This window comes from Suncus etruscus, chromosome 8 (genome assembly GCF_024139225.1).
Source record: "Suncus etruscus isolate mSunEtr1 chromosome 8, mSunEtr1.pri.cur, whole genome shotgun sequence".
NCBI lineage: Eukaryota > Metazoa > Chordata > Mammalia > Eulipotyphla > Soricidae > Suncus > Suncus etruscus.
In genome coordinates, this window is record NC_064855.1 from 75,386,008 (window position 1) to 75,403,081 (window position 17,074).

The window sequence follows — 17,074 nt, forward strand, 5'->3', positions numbered from 1 at the left end:
TTAAAGGGTTGTCTGTTTTCTTCTGTTTTTACCATGACATAAGTTATTGCACACAAAAAATCTCATTATTTTGCATTAAATCTTTCAGTTATCTAAAAGCAGACATTGAAATGTAATTTTTTGTGCCACATAATTGATTATGTATCAAAATGGTGTAAGAAGACAAGATACAAGGATAGTGATTCAGACAGAAAAAGATTACAAAATCTTAGTTATATTCACATCAGGAGAAAATATGTTTCCATGTTTAGCTAAAAGGTTGGTATTACTTCCAAACTTGATAAGGAATATTTTAGAAGAGAAAGTTTTTGAAGCTCTGTAAAAACTGGAGAGACTGAATATGGCTTCTGAGTACAAAGCATATTATCTGCAGTCAGCAGGGTTATCTGTTAGATTATATTCTTGACTAACACACTGACAAAGGAAATTATAATGAGACAATTTCATAATGCTTTAATAAACCAGGCTTGGGTAATTTTCAGAATTTTGTTCATAATGTTTTTCATTTCTCTGTTATCTGTTTTTAATTCTCTTTCATTTATGATCTGACTTGGATTTTCTCTCTGTATCTGCCAGTCTCTTTCTCTTTCTCTCATTATGTAGACAAGGTTTTTTAGTCTTTTTATTCTTTCAAAACTTAGATTCTAGTTTAGTTGAAATTTATTTATTTATATCTTACTGATTTATTTTATAACACATATTATTTTCTTTTTTATACCTTACTGGGGTTTTATATTTTGTACTTTTTTTAGTTTCTTAATATAAGTAATTTATTTGAGTGTTTTGCTTCTTATTATAAACCTGTATCTTATTAACCTTTGTTTTTATATTATTTTTGCTGCACTACCTAGATTTAATATTTAGTATCTTATTCTCATAGTTGCAACAGTATTTTTTTTATTTCTTTTATTGTCTATTTGGTGTAATGGAGTTTTGACAGAATAACATTTAGCTTCCAAATATAACTTTCTCTCTCTCTCTCTCTCTCTCTCTCTCTCTCTCTCTCTCTCTCTCTATATATATATATATATATATATATATATATATATATATATATATGTTTCATGTCTGCCTTCATGACATTGTAGTCTGAAGTGAAATTATGCTTACTGTTTCTATGACTTTGTGGAGACCTTTATTATGTGTTAGTGCATAGTTATAATGAAGAATATTTCATGTGCACCAGATAAAAATGTGTATTCAATATATAGGACTATATTTCAGATTAGAAATGGCTCAGAATTGTTGGAGCTATATTGGAAGATCTTCAATGGTATGTGGGACTTTATAACTAGAGCATGGCAAAGTGTTATCTGTCCTATTGAATGCTAGTGACTGCTTGCTAGTATTTAGTATTTAGATAAATAATAGTTTTTGAGGGAAGCCTGACCTGCTGTCTAAATACCACTGGTGAAAAATGGCACAATTATAGTAAGCTTGTTTAAGCACTATCAGTTGCCTTGATTGTTCTTATTTGCAGACAAAATGGGCAAAGCTTACCTTTGTTATAGCTACTCTGAACCATTTTTTGGTACCATGACAAATTCTTATAGCTGTCAGAGAAAAAACACAAAATATTCTAAAGAAATACATGTCCATTTTATGTAGGCTGGCACAGGCAAGGCAAATGCCTTACCACTTGTGCTACTGCTCTGACCCCAAGAGCCTCATTCTTTAGTATGATCGCTCTTTTAATTTTATTAAGAGATTACTGACATTTGTTAGGTCTTTTGGGGGTTCTTATTTTATGATTTAATTTTTTATATAAAATTTTTATTTAATGTGCATGGAGCTGTGATGCAGGATATAAAGTGTCTGCCTTGAGCACACTAACCTAGGACTGACAGTGGTTTGATCCCCCAGCATCCCAAATGGTCCCCCAAACTAGGGGTGATTTCTGAGCGTATAGCCAGGAGAAACCCTTGAGCATTACCTGGTGTGGTCCAAACACCAAAAAGAAAAGAAAAGAAAATATTTATTTAAGTAGCATGATTACAAATATGATAATAGTTGAGTTTCAGTCATAGATGGAACACCCTCCTTCAGCAGTGCAATTTCACATTTGTTTACAATTTATTGCATATTAGCAATTGATTTCAATAGTCCATTCTAGATATGAATTTTTTTCTGAACAATGTTTCTCAAGTTTGACTCTTAAATCTTGGTTAACTCAATTATCTTGATGTTGTCCTTGTTTCTAAAGAAAGACTACATTGTAGTCAATATTTTAAGTCTAATTTCTATTCTATAGACCTTATAAATAGTAAGTAGGCAAAGCTTTCATATGAGAAAAAGAAAGCAAAGGTTAAATTGATTTATTGATTCTGTACCGTTTCCTAAAACTTTCTTATAAATTTATGCCAGCCTTAATATATTTGCACTTTTTTTTGTTCAGTCTTTACTAAGGTTCTTCACTATTAGAAAAATATCACATGAAGGATAACTCAACTTCTAAAGTTTTCTGAGAAGCAAGTCTTTATTCATATTTCCTCTTTTCCCAATGATACTCCCATTTATAATCTTATTATATAGTTGTATATTATTTTCTTTATATATGTTTTTTATCATTTTTATTCTAAAAACATGATTCATCAAGTTGTTATAAGTTATTTCTGGCATTAAATGTTTAAAAACCAATCCTACCACCAGTGTGACTTTCCATTCACCAGTATTTCCAGTCACCACTTACCACCATGCAGGCACAAATTTACTTCATAGTATTGTCACAACACACAGAGAGAATTATCAGTCTTAGATCAACATAGGTTCATATAAAATGATTGTTATATCTCTCCATTGTATTACTAAAGACAGTATCTAAGGATTTACCGGGCTGTGGTTTGGAGCTACTTGAGCCTTCTGTGATACTGTTTAGGCTCACTGGGCTTTGTAGATTATTATGTAACTTTCCTATCCGATTTTCTTTGATACTATTGGGCTAAAATTTCAAGATATTGATGTGTTGTGCTATCATGTCTGATAAGGTTGAGTCACAGAGGCTGAGCCCTTTCTGTCAGAGGGTGCTGGGTGGTGTTGAGCTTCATTAGTTCATGCAGAATGGAATCTTATTCATACTAATATAATATAAATAATTATAATGGGAAAATATGATTATACAGAGTGAAATATTCTCTTTGAGATACATGTCTATCACAAAACAGAAATTTGCCAGAAATCTGATACAATTAAATTGTCATGAGCTTTTTGAAATTTCTATGTTTATTCCCTAGAACAACAAATAATTATTACTTACTCTATAAAAGCTCCAGTTTTACTAAATAAGAAAGTAAGACATGATATGTTATTTTATATTTTAACATGTTTATGATATTTACTAACTTTAAGTTTTAATAAAGATAAATGTGTTACATATTATGTAATGAGTTGAATTCTTTCATAATAACACTTTTTTAATTTATACATATACACTTAATAAAAGCATCAAGAAAAGAGGCAATCTGTTTGTCTTCTCAGTCCTTGGTAACTGTTCCGTTAGACATACTGCAGATACATAGATTATTTTTATTTCTTTTCAAAACACAATAAAAATCATCATTCTTGTTTCTTTAGTGTAGATATTATCTTTGATATAAAGAATCTTCACATTCCCATACTTAATGCACTTCAATTCAGGCTTCAGACTTTAGAAATGGCAGCCCATATTACTTTTAGCTAATCTAATATTGAAGGTTTAAGAAAAACTTTTAAATATAAAAACATAAAATAGGGCCGGCGAGGTGGTGCTAGAGGTAAGGTATCTGCCTAGCAAGTGCTAGCCAAGGAAATATCCTGACCGTGGTTTGATCCCCCGGTGTCCCATATGGTCCCCCCAAGCCAGGGGCAATTTCTGAGCGCTTAGCTAGGAGTAATCCCTGAGCACCAAATGGGTGTGGCCCGAAAAACAAAAACAAAAACAAACAAAAGAAAAGAACAGTAATAAGATAAAAATAGTTAAAATAAAATAGATATTAAAATAATGAAAATGAGTATATAAATAATGAGCTTCGTTGTCTTCCCAGTCTATTTAGCAGACCCCAAATTGTATAAATACCAAGAGTACTGTCAGTTACTTTCATATTTGATTCAATAATCAATTTACTATCCACAAGCATTCTTTATTCAGATAAAATAATATCAGAAAAGATATGGTTCCCCGAGCTTCCCAGGAGCGATTTCCGAGCATAGAGCCAGGAGGAACCCCTGAGTGCTGCCAGGTGTGACCCAAAAAAAAAAACAAAGAAAAAGAAAAATAACTAGAGATATTGTTGGATATCTTCTCTGATGCTGTCTCAACCACATAGCCATAAATAGTACCTGACAGTGCAAGGAGGGGCGCCATTCTTCTGTAATTAATGATTTCTAATTTTGCTTGACCTTAGGCCATCCTCCTCCCTCACAGAGAACTCTGGTTTTAATATTTATCAATATTGCCTTGTTCCAGGGCACTCCTACATCGCTTATTTCATGCTAAGCTTATTTCCAGCACCTGTCTATCCCTTGAGTTAAGTCCTTCAGATTTCATCCCTCTTTGGGCATGGTTAGCAAGAGATAGGAATTTATCTGTTAACTGTCTTTCATCCCATGTTGATTGTTCCTAAACAATAAATATCCTTTATGGAGTGGAGGACAGTTCAGAACTCTCAGTCCACTAAGCTGGGAGCCCCCTGACACCTTCTTTTATCTCTTATGTCTGTTTATTTTTTCTCCCCATGACCCTGTTTCAGGTCAGTTCACCCATGGCTGTAGATCAGCAAGTTATAATAAGAAAAAACAAACATCAGTATCAATATTCTGCAGTTCTATAAACCATTAAAACAAACAATGTGCTTAAATTCAAATCCATGGATTATTAGAAGAAAGTTATTTTCTGTAATGTTGGGAAAATATTATATTTAGACACATAAGTTGCAATAGCTCAAGTATTTTCTCCAGGAGGATGTTTAAACGCCACCTGAACCTTTGTATTCTTGGAAAGACTCGGATTAGCTTGGCAAAGCAGACACATGTTTAAATTTTAATGCGTTGGCTGAAATACTCTGATATCATTTTGAACAAATACTGTTTACAGTTTCCACAGCATCCGACAAACATAAAGTCTTGATTCTTGTAAAAACTTCATGCTAGCACATTTATTGGTTACGTTTTATGACTAACATAAAAGTTAGCAAACATTACAATTTGTGGGGTTGAATATCTATCACATCTACTTAATTCAGGTACTTATTGCTGAAGGAATTTTATGACCAAAATAGCTCAGCATATCAACTATTAGACTATCATATATGTATTCTCAAATAAAATAATGAATGGTATATTTCTTAGGTGTTGAACTATATACCACACCAAAAAAAAAAAAACTTAAAAATATTGTCTACTGAGAATTTATGGAAATAGACTAAACTTTTGAATATTTTGATAGGAAAAATGAAGCATTTTTGACTGTTTCATATTGTGTGAAAGTTCTTACTTATTTATGAATATTTGAAGTTATTTTTTTCATTCTCTGTTAATTGCTTGTGACAGCCAAGAGTTAAAATATGGGAATCCTATTATATAATGTAGGAGAACAGCTGCAGCACAGTCTGCTTCTGCTGATGCTCTTGACAATGTGTCTCCTAATGCCCTAAAAACAGCTTCTCCTTGCATGGTTGTTACTTCACACTTTCAGTCTCAAACAATTGGCCCACTGAAATATTCAAGTGTCATACACAGGAGAATCCATTTCCACCTATCTCAGAAGGTTATCAAAAATTTTACACTAATGTCAGAAAAGCTAAACACGTTTTTGACATCTGTGATTGCCCTGGTATTTTGAGAACTGACCCAAATATTTAACTTTCTAAAAAAATGTGTGTCAGCTCTTGATAAATAAAAATGTCCTAGGAAATATCTTCTGTTTTGTAATTTTTTCTTTGCTTTGTTTTTGGGCCACACCCAGCATTGTTCAGGGATTTCTCCAGCTCTGATTCAGGAATTACTCCTGTCTGGCTCAGGACACCATCTGAAATGCCACAGATTGAAGCATGGGTTAAGGCAAGCACTGCACCAGTTGTACTATCATTTCAGTTACAGAAAAAAGTTCAAATATTAAACAAATATATTTTGAGGCCAGCACAGTGGTGCAGTGGTAGGGCATTTGTCTTGCACGCGACTGATTCAGGACAGACTTTGGTTCAATTCTTGGTGTCCCATTTGGTCCCCCAAGCCAGGAGCAATTTCTGAATGTATACCCAGGAGTAACCCTTAGCGTCCCTGGTTGTGCTCCCCTCAAAACAAACAAACAAAAAACTGAATGTTTAATATTGAACATATATGTATGTTAATATATGCTTACATATACATAGAAAACATATATAAACTGTTTAATATTATAGATGTATTTATTAGAAGAAATAGCAAAAATATGAGTTGAAATAATTCAAGGGTGAAATAAAAATTTACTCCAGAGTGATTAGTCATTTCTTTGTGAAAATTATGGACTGAAATGATAGAAAATTCTCTAAAGATTCTTGCAAAATTATTACAAAACATTAAAAATATAATTTCAAGGAAAATTTAATTTAAATGTATTAAAAAGGCCATTTTTCTTCTTAATTTACCTCTTAATATGGAAAGTATAATTCATGATTAATTACTAATAATGACCAAATAAATTTGAAAATTAAACTAATTTTAAAATTAATCTCACTGGGTAATTATTTTCAAAGAAAGTTGGAATTGATGTGGTGCTTAAGCACACTGGACAAACTAGGCAGAGGATAAAACTGGGATTTATTAGTTGCATTTTAAGCTCTTAAGTGAGTGTCTCTTTTGTTTTTATCTTGAAAGGTCGATTTTGGGAGGGAGGGTAGGCCACACCTGCCTACGCTCAGGGGTTACTCCTGGCTATGCTCTCAAAAATTGCTCCTGGTTTGGGGGACCAAGTGGGATGCAAGGAATCAAACTGAGGTCTGTCCTGGGTCAACAGCATGCAAAGAGAATGCCCTACTGCTGCGTTTACACTCCAGCCCCAAAATGGATTTTTTAAGTTCTTACATTTAATATTTTTAATTTTTCCAAAGGAACTTCGAGAGCTATAAAATATGTTACATTGATAATTTATCTCTGCTTTAATTTTACTATTTATTTAATAATGTGATGTACAATACGGTTGATGATTTAATACATATCATGCAGCCCCACACCCAATTAACAATTTATGGTTTTTGTCTATTTATCTGTTCAAGTTTATGAGCCACACCTGATTGAACTCATGACTTAATCCTGGAGAGGCTCTACTTGCCAAAATCCAACCCTTTAGTGAACGTGTCTGAGGAAGGAATGCCACAAGTATTAAGGTAACAATAAGCCATAAGGGAGAAAAGCATGGAGTTAGGGGCTTACAGCCTCATTGACTGAGCACTGACCATATTCTCCTTATTATCTTTATTGTTCAGACTCAATTCACTTGGTGGGAAAGGGCAGACATAATTAACAGAATTACCACCCACATGCTAATTGAACCTTGTGTGTCTACATCTCAAAAGGTATGGGGGAAGGAAAAAAGCTAGGGCAGTCTGTTTTGGGAAAAGCAGGATGTGAATGTTTTGTTTTGATATATAATTCCTATCCATTTTTTCAGTGATTACTCCAGGCAACATGCATTTATGTGATATGTGATATGGAAAAAAATTCTTTATGTGGCAAGGCAAACACTCTAGCTGATATATATTTCCAGCCCTGAAATATATTTTAATTGCTGATAATTTAATAAGCTAATTATTATTTTACTTGAAAAATAATATTTTTATTTTACTAGCATTTCATAGCTTTAAGAATTAGTTCTTTGGGGAGGGAGGTTAGATAGATAAAACAGAGGATAGGGTACTTGAAATACACATAGCCTCTGCTATACCATGCTAGCATCCCATAAGGTCTCATGAGCACTACCAGGAATATTCCTGAACAAAAAAATACAAGTAAGCTCTGAGTATTTGTGGGTGTGAACACCCCCCAAAAAAAACAGAAAATAATTAGTTTTTTTCCTTTCTGGGGGCTAGTGCTGTTTATTTGGGGGGGGGGGGCCCATCCAGTACTTTCCATGCCTTACCTTGGCTTATGCTTACAGATTACTCCTTACAGGGTGGGGGATCAAAGCTTTCTTTTCTTTTTTTTTATCTTTATTTAAACACCGTGATTACAAACATGATTATAGTTGTATGATTACAGTCATGTAAAGAACACCCCCCTTCACCGGTGCAACATTCCCACCACAAATTTCCCAGATCTCCCTCCTCCACACCACCGTACACCTGTACTCGAGACAGGCTTTCTACTTCCCTCATTCATTCACATTGTTATGATAGTTTTCAGTGTAGTCATCTCTGCAACTGCACTCATCACTTTATGTGATGAGTTTCATGTCCTGAGCTGCACCTACCAGCCCTCATCTCTCTTGTCTCTGAGATACTGTTAAAAATGTCCTTCATTTTTCTTAAAGCCCATAGATGAGTGAAACCATTCTGCATCTTTCTCTCTCCCTCTGACTTACTTCACTCAGCATAATAGATTCCATGTACATCCATGTATAGGAAAATTTCATGACTTCATCTCTCCTGATGGCTGCATAGTATTCCATTGTGTATATGTACACAGTTTCTTCAGCCACTCATCTGTTGAAGGGCATCTTGGTTGTTTCCAGAGTCTGGCTATTGTAAATAGTGCTGCAATGAATATAGGAGTAAGGAAGGGATTTTTGTGTTGTATTTTTGTGTTCCTTGGGTATATTCCTAGGAGTGGTATAGCTGGATCGTATGGAAGCTCAATTTCTAGTTTGTGAAGGAATCTCCATATCGCTTTCCATAAAGGTTGTACTAGACGGCATTCCCACCAGCAGTGAAAAAGAGTTCCTTTCTCTCCAGATCCCCGCCAGCACTGCTTGTTTTCCTTTTTTTTTCCCCATCAAAAAATGGGGAGAATAAATGAACAGACACTTTGAAAAAGAAGAAAGGCAAATGGCCAAAAGGCACATGAAAAGATGTTCAACATCACTAATCGTTAGGGAGATGCAAATCAAAACTACTATGAGGTACCACCTCATGCCACTGAGATTGGCACACATCACAAAGCTTTCTTTTCTTTAGATTCGTGAGCATATTTTTAGTAACATTTTGTCTCTAAATTTCAATGACTTTCTGGATGTAATGAAACATTTGTTTAATTTGTAACAATTTTAAATTATTTCCATTTAAACATGTGCAATTAGAATTGATTTTTAATTTTTTTCCATTTATTTTGGTGGTCAAACCAAGAAGTCTCAAAGATTATTCCTGGCCTTGCTTGGTGACCATATATGTTGCCAGTAACCTAAACTAATTAGCAGTGTGTGGCACAAGCACACTACTTTATGTTCTGTCTACCTATCCCTACAATCATATAATTGGATAGTGAACCCCAGAATTATATAATTAGATAGTGAACCTTGAAAATGATGCATTGTTGACTATTTTACAGTTTTAAAATAGTAATGCTGTACCCATTTTTAATCTATCAAATCACCATAAGATACAATGTGACATAAATTTTCATCGTATTTATGCCTATAATATTCAGGCATATGTTTGCCTGAATATACAATAATTTTAGTATCAATGTTAAATTAATAATCAATAAAATGAATTTGAGTTAATTAAACATTATTAATAAAATATTAATATTTAATGATGTTATATTTAATATATATGAATATAGCACTCATCCCTTCACTAGTGTTCACTTTCTTCCACTAAATATTCCCAGGTTCCCTCCCACCTCTAACCTGTCTTCTTAAATACATAATTAAATTTTGTTAACTTTTATGGAGCATCATTTCAAATAAATTGGATAGAGCTATATTTCTTTATGTAAGTTCCATTTTAGCTTGCTAGTTAGTGCATAATATGACATTCAAATGGAAGAGTATAGATGTTCAATATGTATCTCTACTGTGACTGATTGAAAGTTAAAAACCTTCAAGGATTTTGTCACCTATTAGAGCAGTTTCTACTTATTGATGACAAATCATTCCCTCTACAAATTTAATAAAATTTCACCTAACTTATATGTTTAAAAATAGAAACATTTTCACATATAAGCATAAGGAGAGAATCATAATTAGTGAAGATCACCCAGGATATAGGATTTTATGGCCACAATTGAACTCCTATAGGAATTATTCCTACCAGTTAACATGTGTAGGAGGATGTAAGGTGGACACTATTTGTACTAACATCTTACTGCAATCTCATTTGAAATATTATATACAATAGATATTGATGAACCTATTACCTCAAACACACACTCAGCTAAACTGAGGCAATAATGCAAAACAGGTGAACAGTGTAACCACAAAAAACTATAGGGAAAACAGAATAGTGATATAAAATTCCAAAGTATAGAAAGATAAGAAAGGGGAAACCGAATACAATCAAATAAGACAGATAGACTCTGGAAGTTATCAATGTTCCCATTGGCCTCACTTCTAAGCTTCAGAGCATTCTTTTTCTTTTTTTTTGGTTTTTGGGTCACAATCGGCAGCACTTAAGGGTTACTCCTGGCTCTATGCTCAGAAATCGCCCCTTGCAGGCACAGAGGACTATATGGGATGCCGGGATTCAAACCACGGTCCTTCTGCATGAAAGGCAAATGCCTTACCTCCATGTTATCTCTCCGTCCCCAGCATTCTTTATAATAATATCCGTCTCTACTATATCTCATCCATAATCATTCAATGGAATCTTTTTATTATGGAAACATCATACAATGCTGCATCCTAGTGACAAAGGAATCGTTACACTTTTCATCATTTTTTTTTCCTTCTATAGTATAATGCTCTCCTATACCAATTTAGACTGAGTTAATCTCTCAAAATTTCTATTGTTGCTTCTTTATTAAGAGAAGCAGTGAAGAAAATTCTTCAGGGCCCAAACCTGGTAAGCTGTCCCTAACCATAAAGGGTGGGGGGGCTGATTTATGCTGTATATTTGGGCACATGAGAGCTGTTATAAAGGACTGCTGCCTTGTTCCCTGCCTGCTTTTCTGCTTGAGACAGCCAAGAAGATGCCAGTGAACATAATCTCTTCAGGGCCCAACACCCATTAAGCTGTTACCACCAAATACGGGTGGAGCCAGAGGAGCCACTGCTGAGCATATCTTCTAACCCATGAGCCTCAGAGGAGCAAATACTAAAACCACACTATAAGTGTGGCAATGCAGAAACAATGCAGGACAACCCCATATGTAGAGAATGAAGGTGACAGCTCTAATGACCTGAAAAGAACCAACCAGTTAGGTATCCTCTCAGATAAGGTGTTTAGCGAGAAAATATGGAGGATATTAATGGAGCTCAAAGAAAACATAGATTTAGTTAAATAAAACACAAATAAGAATCAAGAGGATATGAAGATAAAAATCAGAAAAATTCATACTGAAATAACAGGTCTGAATAACTCAGTAGATGAAATGAAAACCTCAATGGAAAGCCTCTCCAATGGAGTAAGACCAGCTGAGGACAGGGTCAGTGAGCCAAATGAGATGATATGCAGAACAACTCCATACAGCAGAAGATATTAGAAAAGAACCTTAAATCAAATGATCAGAGAATGGATAAACTATTTGACAACAAAGAAGAAGAAGAAGAAGAAGAAGAAGAAGAAGAAGAAGAAGAAGAAGAAGAAGAAGAAGAAGAAGAAGAAGAGTGTAGAAAAAAGACAAGAAAAGAGGAGGAGGCTAGGGATGTGGTTCAATTTGTAGAGCAAATGACTTACAGGTGTCAATGTCTAGATTTGATCCCAGATGATCTCGTGTTCATGCTTTAATATTCTCATAACTTGTATGAATTCATGTATATCTGTATGTATAAAATATGTGATATAGTTATGCGTACTCATATCTAATAAAGCAACTGTAAAAATAAATAAATAAAATCTCCAAAAAAAAAAAAAAGAAAAGAAGTAGAACACTAGAGAACAACAGCACTGGTCCAGAGGGATGATCAGGAAGTATAAAGTTGGGATGCTTTACTTAGAAAAAAATTCCTATTGTTATTAACTTATATCTTATAACATTAAGAAAGGAATACATATGCCCTATCTGTGTCCAAAGGTTTAGATTGTTGTTTAACATTTTATCTACTAGTTCATTATGATAAAAGACTACATATGATAGATCCAGTTTTATAGTATTAGAATCTAGTGTCTTTAATTTTATAAACATTAGAACTTTATTGAAGAGTATGAACTTTCAGGCTAAACAAAATGGATTTTTCTAGTTTTGAGTTCTAGAGATTTTAGGAAGATGTAGAAATTTGAATTTATCTATAATCAATTGTGTTCAGGCCAGTACTTTACTTTCTATATAATATAAATAACAGGACTTTTTGTTTTTGTTTTTTTGGGCCACACCCATTTGATGCTCAGGCGTTATTCCTGGCGAAGAGCTCAAAATCGCCCCTGGCTTGGGGGGACCATATGGGACGCCAGGGGATCGAACCAGGGTCCGTCCTATGCTAGCACTTGCAAGGCAGACACCTTACCTTTAGCACCACCTTCCCTGCCCCATATAAATAACAGGACTTCTAATGAACTTTTTAGAAAATTTAAGTTAAATATTCAGCAGATATTTTAAGTAGATATTTGAGTATTTTTTCTAAATTTTGATTGCATTTCTTGTATACAAATAGTACAGAAATAGCATAGAATCATAGTAGAAAGTTTCTATTGAAATAAAAATGATAGAAAGTATTGAAAAATTTTATCAAATGAGCAAATAAAAAGATCATTGTAAAGACATAAACTGTAAAAGTAGAAATTTTATTTTCATATTTGCTTTTGGAATCTTTTCAAATTTAGAAATATTTTTGAATTTTCTTATTTTAAATTTTAAAATTCACATTCTACCTTAAACAAGATCCAATAAAGAATTTTAGCATTGTTTTATTATATTAAATAAAATTTATATGATAATTTTAATTTCCTTTACAAGTTAAAATGCTTAGCAACAAAATAAAAAGCATAGTTAAAAATAATCTCATGTGGGGGATATATAGAAACATATAAGGAATAAAAAATGACCAACAGCAACAGAACAAGAGAATTGGTCTATAGTTAACAAAGTGGGAGTAGGAAGTGGGGACAATTATGAAGGGCACACTTGACAGTGGTGGAGAATAGCAGATATTCTAGTTAAAACTATGAGGTTGAAATTTTGTACAAGTGAAACCCTATTCTAAAAAGTAATGTAAAAGATGATGTCTTGTGTAAAATTAAACAAGTAAAGTGACAATTTATCTTAAAAAAAAAAGCACATTGTGAATGTTTTTTGAAGTCTTGTTCAAATATTTAACCATTATAATGCATAATAATATACAAGTATTCTATTTTATTCAGGACTTCAAATATACTTCAGCATATACTTGTTAGTTTTGCTAAATGCTTGTTTGCTAGTTTGACTACTTGTGACTGTGCCCAGGGCTTACTTTTTGGCTCTGTGCTGAGGCATCAGTCCAAGTGGTAATCAAAAGATAATATGTGATGTTTGGTATCAAATCATGACTTTGTAAAGTAAGTGCTTTGTCTCTTATATTATCTCCCTGGTTCTATATTTCAGCATCTATACAGATACAAAATTCTTGAATAAAATATTTAAAATATGTCTAATAGGTATCAGAGTTATATTTTAGATGCAAAAATAAGAGTATATATTTATTAAATTTACACAAACAAAACATTTTTCAAAAATTATACTAAACATGATGTGAAAAACAACTAATAATGTTTATACTTGTACAATATAATATCATAATTAGTCAATAAATTTTGAGGCATTTTCCTAGGAGAGAGGCTTTTAAGGATTCCTCTCAAGGATGTTCAATCAACTGAGTACGATTGGGAACCTCTTTTGGTTTTTCTATTAATGATAAGATTGTTGGTGATTGGAGAGTATTGCGGAGAAATCAGCTGAATTCATAGTGTAAATCTTAGCTCCTTGAACTGTCTCACCAGCACCCCAAATTAATATAATCTTAAAACCATAAATACTGAATCGAAGAAGAGGGTATATATAAACATACTAATAACAAGAAGAACTAACAAATTATATAAAAAGAAACTCCCCAGAACCAGATATCTTCTTTGAAGAATTCAACTAAACACTTAAAGAATAAATACCAGTCAGTTTAATACTCTTCAAAAACAACTTATGAGGACATACTTCAAAATCGTATTTTGAAACCAGCATTGTATGATTCAGAATCCATGCACCATTAGACAATAAAATTGAAGTCCAATATCCCTGATGTTCATAGTTGTAAAATTCTAGATCAAAATGCTAAGAAACAAAATACACAAGAAAAGTGTATGTCCAAGCTATTCGTCCTGGAATAAAGTAGTGGTTAAACATAAAGAAAAAAATTCTATGCCACTCTAACCAAATTATAAGAGTTGCATAATGCCTCTGTAAATGCTAAAAATATATTTGTCAATATTTAACACCTTTAGTAATAAATACTATAAATTAACATGCATAAATTATTATTATCTACATAATCATGGCCATATATGAAAGCTCAAAGATAATCTATGTTTAATGATGCAAAATTTAAAATCTCTTATTTATTAAGCTCATATAAACTTTTGTTTGTAAGTAGAATATAAATAATGGATACAAGTAGTATTTATTCAATTGTGAAATATGTTGCAAATTAAATATTTCTCCAGAATTTTTAAAAATTTTGATAAAGCATGTATTGAATGTTTTCGACTTTTATCTATTGATACAATCTTGGGAATGTATAACTATTGTTGATATGGAATATCAATTATTTTGCCCATATTTGAAAGTATCCCTAAATTACATCTCACTTTTGTGTGTGTGATGTTCTCTTTTTGCAGATTATTTTTTAATGCAATTAGCTAAAACTTTGTTGAGGATATTTATATCTAGGCACATCAATATATTGTTTATTATTATTAAAGCAATTATTACTTTAATGTGATTGTCAAATATATTTATTTTAATTTTGTCATCATAAAATATTTGGAATGTTTTCTTCATTTCTTTTTTTTTTTTTTTTGCTTTTAGGGCCACACCCAAAATGCTCAGGGGTTACTCCTGACTATGCGTTCAGAAGTCGCTCCTGGTTTGGAGGACCATATGGGACACCGGGGGATCGAACTGTGGTCCATACTAGGCTAGCACTGGCAAGGCAGACCACCTTACTTCTAGCCCCACCATGCCAGCAGCTTCATATCTTTTTTAAGATAGAAAGGTGTTAGTTTATTTACCTTTGAAATTTGGTAGAATATGGTAGTAGAACTATACTTTTGTTAGTAAGAAAATAATTGATTTGTATAAACTTTCTTTTTTGAAAATGAATGTCTCAGGTTTTTTATTTCCTCCTAATTCAGATTGAAAGTATCTCATAATTACAAATATTTGCATTTTCTGTACATTGTTTACTATAGTGCCATAAAATTGTTCATTGACATCTTATGTCATTTTGTGTGTTTTTCTGCTATAATGATCATTTTTCATTTGGCATGGATTTATTTTTTATTTTGTCTTTAATAACTGAGGTAAGTTTGTCAATTTTTCATAATTGCATTAGCCCAGAATGATAGCACTGTGGTAGGGCACTCGAGCGCTTTGCATGCAACTGACCCAGGATGGACCTGGGTTCGATCCTTGGCATCCCACAGGTGCCCTGAGCCTGTCAGGAGTGATTTCTAAATGCAGAGACATGAATAAAAATCACCAAAATTTAATAGCATTGATAATTTTACTCTTATTTTAATTGTTCTACTTTATTTTCTACTTTAATTTTCATTTCATTTCATTTTCCATTGACATATCTAAATATTGTTTGCTACTTCTAATATTACATATCTTTGATATTTTGGGTTAATTCAAAATTGGATCTAGTATCCTTGAGCAGGGGACATGCTAATCTCTGTATCATTTCAATTTTAGTATATGTGCTGTCGAAGCAAGCGCTGGATCTACTATTCTTAAGTAAGTAATATTATCTTAAATTAGTGCAATAACTTTAAGGAAAAATTTAAATTCTCTAAAGATACAATTGAATTTTATAATACTTTATAATATTTATGGAATTTAAAATTATTGTTACATTTTCTTTTTTTTTAATATAAATTTTTATTTTGATCATAATGGCTTACATATTGTTGACAATAATATTTTAGGTACATATTTACATAAAATCAGGGGGGATTCCCATCGCCAAATTGTCATCCCTACGCCTCCGTTTCTATCCTACCTCCCTTTTCCTTTTCCCTCACCCCAGGGCGGCTAGAATATGTGGTCCCCTCTGTATCTAACCCACTACTTAGTAGTCTTGCACCTGTTTGGTCCTGATGCCTCCCTTATTTCCCCCTCTATCTGGAGTCAGGACTAGCTAGTTCAAGTTGCGTGGTTTTGTTTGAAGGAGAAAAAAGCAATAAACTGGGGTAAGAGTCTAATACCCCGAAAATGGGCGGAGTCCTTCTAAAGGCTCTCATCATCACTCTGGGAGATGGAGAAAAAGTAGGTGAAACACTCCACTAGTACCAAAAGAAGTGTCAAATATCCAGTGAGGGCTCCAGCTATTTCGATAAGCACCACACAGAGCAGACAAAACAAACAAACAAACAAGTAGAAAAAAAATAAAAAAAATAAAACAAAAACAGACAAACAAAAATCACACCATGGTCTTGAATTAAGAAACATGGCATAGTACATAACGAAAGAGAAGAAAGGAAGAGAAAAAAAAATAAAAAAAATAAGTATAATTGGGGACTACACTTTCAATAATCACACCCAAACAGAGAAATCGACCAAAATAGATTGGTAAATCAAAAATAATAATAACAATAATAAATGAAGGTACTATATATATTTATATCAAAAAAATAACCAAGGTTTTGTGCTTTTTGTATTTTTGTTTTTTTCCCTCCTGCACTGGCACAGTAAATATTGGGGTCATTCGAAAAAGAATTCACTTGGCCTAAGAGATATGGGATTTCTCCGTCCTTGGAGCATACTGTCATGGGATCGACTCTAG

General features: G+C 33.0%; 1 non-coding gene across 1 annotated transcript; it reads right to left on the reverse strand.

Moving 5' to 3' along the window:
- Nucleotides 1-15,904: 15,904 nt before the first annotated feature.
- On the reverse strand, nucleotides 15,905-16,008 carry LOC126017162 (U6 spliceosomal RNA). The gene has a single exon (XR_007498821.1). It is a non-coding gene; the product is annotated as a U6 spliceosomal RNA (small nuclear RNA).
- Between the last annotated feature and the right edge of the window lie 1,066 nt (nucleotides 16,009-17,074).